The sequence below is a fragment of the Corvus hawaiiensis genome, chromosome 10 (genome assembly GCF_020740725.1).
Source record: "Corvus hawaiiensis isolate bCorHaw1 chromosome 10, bCorHaw1.pri.cur, whole genome shotgun sequence".
Taxonomy (NCBI): domain Eukaryota; kingdom Metazoa; phylum Chordata; class Aves; order Passeriformes; family Corvidae; genus Corvus; species Corvus hawaiiensis.
Window position 1 is genome coordinate 15,936,983 of NC_063222.1, and position 6,987 is coordinate 15,943,969.

Consider the following 6,987-nt stretch of genomic DNA (forward strand, 5'->3'; position numbering starts at 1 on the left):
GTCTGTTACTGCACAGCTCCAGGGCCTCCCTGCCAGAGCAATTGTGCTCCCAGGGGTGTGGGTGGTACCTGTCACCTTGTGGGGTCAAGTGCTGTAGAAGTCGTTTTCCTGGTGAGACTTTAACCAGGGTTACTATGACAATCGGTCAGCAGGCTGGCCTTGTGTCTCCTTCCTGGTTTCTGCCTGCTCGGAGGTGTTGAAGCACTCAGAGCGCAGCAAAGCACCTTCCCTTTCCAGCTCTAATGAGAGGCAACCATTGCTCCCGGAAGCATGACTAAGGTGGGAGCTGTTGAGAGAGGGAATGCACCCTGGTAAGGCCCCATGGCTCCATCACTTACTGCAGGGAGGGATGTGTCAGTCCCTGTGTCTCACTGGAGACATCCAGCGGGTGTCTGGAGTATGGCTGGACAGCTTCCCTCCCTTTGGAAAGCTTGTGCAGGTGCTTACCCTGGCAGCCCTCCAAAGAAGTGATGAGGATCAAGTACTCCAATACAGCTGAGGTCCACTTTGATAATGAGAAAGTGCCTGCAGAAAATTTGCCTGAAGACTCAGAAAAGGCTTCGAGATGGCAATGGCCATCTTTAAAGAGGGTGAAATGCTATGGTGGCTTGGCTGTCGGCGTGAGGTGGCTTTGAGGAGGTGCAGGACACAGTCATTCAGTGGGTGCAGTGGTCTGTCCATCCCAGCAAGGGACTCCAGCACTGAGTTTTCTCAACGCCAGCACTGGTGTGGGGATGAAGCCAGTGCTTTTACTGGGAACTGCTGCCACACCATGTGTACACGCAGGAAACACTTCTCTCCCCATCTTCCTCATATACCCTTGGCCCCCACACTAAGTCCCAACCTCACCCCCTCCCTGCACATGTTTTTTTGCTGCACACATTTATGAACATGTGAGTCCCTAAGACTCTGTAGCCCAAGAGCACATCTGGACCTTCTTTTTGCATCACTGTCACTTTTACAGCCCTGAACCACACATAAGCTGCCTGGTTCCCTCAGGCTTTGGGGACATCTCTACTGGGTGGCTGCTCCCTTCCTGCAGCACTAACAGGCTCTAACAGGAGCAGGAAGCCCCCAGCTCCCTGTGGGCAGGGATGGCACTTGTCCCAGCCAGCCCAGCTCCTGCTTCAGGCAGCTTTCCCTCCTGCAGGCACAAGCCAGGAGATGGCTTCCAGCTCTGTGCATGGGCACTTACAGACTCAAAATCAGTCCCAGGTTGATCCATTGCATCCCAAGGAAGCTCCTACACTCCTGTGCATCTGTCCTGGTGTAAGAAGATTTTGTTCTAGTCCATGGGTAACAACCATTTGTCAAGAATAATTATGTCAGGGAATGCAAGGTGTGACATGTGGATAATGCATGTCCTCACTGCAGGTCTCTTTACACTGAAATACTCACCTGACTAATATTGCTGGGGTGCAGCACAGATAAAAGCATTTTTTAATACTGTCTAAACTAATCATTCCTAAAATCTCCCAACTTGTTTGAATGAAACTCACTATGAATGGTATCTCTGTGCCATTTCATACTGTAACCAGGTATTTCACCGAAGTCAGAGCACTGACCACTAAATTTATGTTACTTATTTTCTGTACAATGTAAATTTCAGTCTAGCAAACACTTAGGGCTGTGTTTCAATGCAAGCTGTGTGTGCTCGAGCTCAGTGGCCTCAATGCAGCTATTCACAGGCAAAGCCAAACACATATGCCAGTGTCTTTGTGCCCTCAGCCTGTGTGGAGGGATGAGACTTGCTCTTTCAGAAAGGGTATTCTTGAAATTCTTCTCTGACCTGTGGTGTGGGATTGGGGGACTCAGAGATATGGGATGGAAATGCTGTGCTGACTGGTCAAGAAGTCCATCGGGGCCAAGGTGCCCTAGGGTCTTCCTGGTGCATATATAAAACATATATAAAACAGCCCTGAGGCCTATGAGTGGGGTGTATCTGAGAGTCTGAGGCCGTCCCTGAACTCCCTGTGTCATTCCTGTGCTCCTTGTAGCTGATTCAAGGTGCTGACTTGAAGCTGGCTCCAAAGTGTTCTGGCAGCAGGAGAGCCCATGTCCCTGCCAAAGGGCTTCTTGCTTGGCTGGCAGGGCAGCATAATCTGCAGGAGATTTCTTAATTGCATTTCTTAATGTAATAGAGGCTGTTCTCTCTTTCCGTGAGCAGAACTGCAATTACCCACACACTGTAAATCTGTGTCGTGAGGAAGAGGTAGGTTGTATATAGGTCGTAGAAAATATAATTGTGTAACTGCATTAACGCATGCCTGAGCTAAGGGCTGAAATATGGCTTAGCTGCAGAAAATAGGGCTATGGGCTTTAAATAGCTTTACTTGGGCATCTCTTGGACAGAGCTGGTGATGCTGTGAGCAGATCACTGTGCTTCCTCCTTGAGAACAGAAAACCCCTTTGCAGAAAATGCTCTCTAAACATGCTTAATGACATTTTTTAGATCATTTAAAGTATGTTTCAGTAGGCCAGACGTTGCTGGTTGAGAAAAAAGCACAATGAATCCACTGGGGAATGTGGGAGCTCTCCTCTGAGAAGGGTATGCAGAGCAGGGCAGCTGGGGTGCTCTTTGGGCTGGGCTCAGCAGGGCACAGAGGACAGGAGCAGCACCCTGTGCTGAGCTGAGTCACACAGCCAGGGCCCTGCAGTTCCCACAACATTCAGATCTGAGTGGGTATTCCCAGACAGAGCCCATGGGGATCTGGTAAATGCCCATGGGACCTGCTCCCACATCCATTGGAGAAGTCCTGCTCTGCCCCCTTCTTCTGTGCACTCCTTGCTCCTCCCCAAGAGGACAAGACCTGGCCGAATGCCTACTCTGCCCGTACTCAGGGTCTGCTGTGAGAACCCAGCAGCAAATGCATCAACAAAACTTTTTTTACCTTATTTAGCAGCATAAGGCAGCCTTTCATGTGGGGCACTGGAACGTAGCAAAACCCCAGGATTATGGGCACTGCTGAAACTCTGGTTTTTATGGTGAGCACATCCACAGGGGTGAGGTGGCACTGGGCCGAAGCTTTGTCACTGGTCCAGATCTGCAATGTATTTCTGTATACAGAGACCTTGTTTTCCTTCTCTCTGTTTTGTTTTTTTCTACTTTCTGAAGAATAAATATCCCTCTGGCTCCCCTCTCTGCAGGGATTCGGACCTTGGCAGCAATGACAGGCAGGTTGAGAAGCCTTCCTCAGCACAGCCAGAAACACTGCTGGTCCTGCATGATAGGGTTTGTCCCTTAAATAATAATACCTCTTTAGTTTTCTAACTTCCTAAAATCTATCTCTTTGGTTTCTTGTGTTTTGAATACATAATTGGATAAATTCCAAGGTGGAGAGCTACTCACTAATTGTATATAGATGAATCACAACATATTTTGTGCACTTGCATGGGACCCAGTTCCCATATCCCAGAGACCAGTTCATGCTTCCAGAGTCTGTTTACTTCCTTTGCTGTCATAAGTGTAATTAAAAATTTTACACCATTTTGCATAAACAGATTTCAAGGCACTTTTTGCCACTCCTAGAAGTAGAGGAAATTCCCACCTGCTTTTTTTTTCTCTTTCTTGTCTCCTACATGTTGATTTTTGTTTCTACATACATGTTGCAACTTGTTGGCCAACCCAAAGCCCCATTTCCTGGAGAGGAGGAAGAAAAACCAAAAAGGAAGGGAAGGCACTGCCTGAGCTAGGAAGAGCTGTCCATGCAAACGATGTTGTCTCCATGGTGGGACTCTCAGCACTCCCAGGTTATCCCGGTTCTCAACCTGCTGGGGGCTTCTCTGCAGCTGCTGAAATCCCAGCTGGAGACCCAGTGTGCTACGACAGGTCCCCACCAGGCCTGGTTGGCTGAAGCTGCTCTGTTTCATAGGTACCAAGCGCTGATATCTGGGGGGTGCAACAGGACAATCTCACTCCTGCGCTAAGCCAGGTTGGCTACACGTAGAATGTCACAGGTGGAGTGGCACTGCCCTGTCCCAGCCCTCTGCTGGCTGAACTTCGTCTGCACCTCCGGCTTGTTCTAACAAAGGGGTTTTCTTTGCTGGCAGCACTCAGTGCTGTTGCATGCTCTCATGGGAGCCAGATGAGCCTTGTCTATGAAATGGACAACTGAAAACAAGAATATCCTAGCAATGTAACCTTTCTGAGATACCTCCCCTGTCACCCCTGGACGTGCTATGTGGCTCAAGCCACCTCACTCCATGTATGTTTTGCACCCACTCCTGCCCACCTCACCCACCATAGCCCCCCTGCCCTGCAGGCAGCACTGCCCTGTCCTCCTGCAGCCCCTGTGGTACCTCCCTGTCCATGTCCTGCGCACAAGCCCTGCAGCCTGCCCTGCAGCTGCCTCATCACCCAGAAATGTGGGGGAGGTTTCATTCTTGCATGAAGCATTCCGAGCGTTTCTGGTGCCCCTCCCGCTCCCCCCCCCCCCCCCCCCCCCTTTTGCCCTGGTTTCTCCTCAGCTTTCCTCCTTCCTGTCCTCCCTCCCCTGCTCCAGCTTCCTGCCCTTTGATGTGTCCCCTCCTCTGCTCCAGGGTAGGAACTGCTTACCAGGTGGGGATGGCTGCTCCCACCCCACAATTAGGTGCAATTATAAGTTCACGCTTTTCCCCAACCCTTGTTCTGGAATGGCTCAGAGCAGACTCCTGCTGTGGGCTAATGACAGGTGGGACACGGAGCAAGCTCTGGTCTGTGCAGGCAAATGGTGCTGGTGATGCTGGAGGTGGAATGACAGGAGGGTCCTGGGGTGGCCACTGAACACATCCTAGCCGGTTGGCCCTGAGCAGGGACAAAGCTGCATCATCCCAAACCTGCTCCACTCCAAGAGAGGAGCAGCACATAGCTGGGTGCTTCCTGCTGTGGTCAGGCAGAGCCCAGAAATGTGCCCCTGGGAAGGCATAGCCAGTGCTTGTGTGGAGACATCCCAGAAGTGGCAGTGAGCTCGGCTGTCGGCTCTCATCATCTGTGCTTTGAGCTGTGCAGTGCCTTGGCACCCATGGGATGCTCCTTAGCTGGTAGTGGTCAGTGGAGAAACAGGGCTCCACAGCAGCCCCTGCACTTCTGAGGGTGCTGCCTTTGGCTGGACATGAAATTTCCTGCAAACATGGGTTTTCCTGCAAAGAAGGGTTTTCTTCTTTTTTCTTGTTGGTGCTGGCTGCAAGGGGAGTGATGACTATAGCCAAGCCCACCCCACCTGTCATCTCCACTCTCAGTGGGGCTCAAGGAGTGTCAGCTCCTGCTGGCTCCTGGCTTCTCAGCCTCCTGGGCACAGCCCACTCCTGCACACTCCTGCAGCAGGAGTTCCATGGAGTGTGGCTGGGTGAACGTCTCGCTGCTCTGCTGTGACTCTGGCTGCAGCGTGCCAGGAGACAAAATGGCAGTGCCCAGCCACCCAGATATGTCCCTGGCAGGGCTGGCGCTGCAGGGCAGACCTTGGATACTGCACAGCGCCTGCAGGCCAGGGCAAGCAGGAGCCCCTCCTGCTGCAGCAGTGTAAAAGGCTTCCTCAGAACCCTTCTACCCAAGGGCACATTGCTGCCACAACAGCCAAGGAGCCCTTGCTCCATCCCATAGGAGAAAGCTCCATGTGCAGATGTGGATATGCACACAGACACACCTCCACATGCACATGTTCTACTGTGGCCAAGCTGGCCCTTTTGCAGGACTTTCTCCTCTGATTACACTGCAGGATGTGGGCAGCTAAGCTCAGGAGAAAAACTGTGCTTGCTGGTGTGAAGTGCATGGGGAATTCCACCTCCACAGTGCACTGCAGCACGGCAGCACTTGTACCATTCAGGTCAGGGTCTGTCCAGGGACTTCCTGACTTCCAACCTGTTTGCATTGCAAGAGGTGCAGGTGAATGTGGGGCTTGCAAGAAGTCTGCAGGATACCTCTGACTTTGACATGGGCAGCCAGAGCAACCCCCATCAGGGACATGGGTGGCTGCCAAAGCACTAATGGAGTTGCGTAGAGGCAGAGAGAGCCCTGTGTGCTCTTCTGCCCAGTGCCAAGCGCCATGGCAGACCATGGGCCATGTGCTCCCCTGAGCCATTCACCCCCAGCTGGTGCTGCTGGCTCTGCGTTGGATAAGCCAGGCACAGCTCTGGTGGTCGTTGAGGTCTTAGGAGCACCTTGGTTGTGGCTGTGTTTCAGGGCACACCTCAGATACATGGCCCCAGAAAGGAACAGGACTGAGCTATCTGTGGCTCTTGGGGTGCCATTTGGGCAGTCAGGAGCTCATGTGTGTGTGTTTGTGTGTATGAGTGAGGCATGCAGTGCAGCATGAAAGAACACACCTAGAGAGAAAGTCTCAACAGAGATTAGATTAAAATAAAATGTAATTAAACACAGACAGCTTCCTGTCAATTACTCAGCTCTTCTTGCATAACTTTTGGGACCGGCTGCCTTCACAGATGGCTGCTCTGCTGTCAAAGGCATTTGCTGGGCACCTGTTGGAAAAAGTGCCAGGTCAGCATGGAATTAATTGCACTGGCATCTTTCCTTATAATAAGATTTAAAAGTCTAGAGGAAAACTGCTGAAAGGTCTTACAGCTCCTCAGACAAACCTGTGATGCCTCCCACTGCTTCATCCTCCTCATGTACTCCTGCAAGCGATTATGATGGAGCAAGGACACTGCAGTGGCATGGAAGATCTCCAGGGCTCAAGTAGGAGGCAGAGGAGGCTGCATGTCTCCCTATGGGAGCGTGGTAATGGCTGCTGCTGGACCAGAGGGAGCAGGATGGGAGCTGCTGCTGTCCCCAGCCCCTCTCAAAGGCTGTGGCACTTCTCCCCTTCCCCTGCCATTTGCACCCAGGCCTGAGGCTTTGGTGAGCGGCTGCAAGGCAGAGCTCTGCAGCTGCAGGGCGATATCCAGACACGTGGGGTGCCTTTGTTTGCCTGGGTGAGCAGCCAAGTTGCAGCCCATCTCCAGCTTCGTACCAGCTGCAGATCTAAGGCAGCTGACTAGCCTGGCACGAAACCT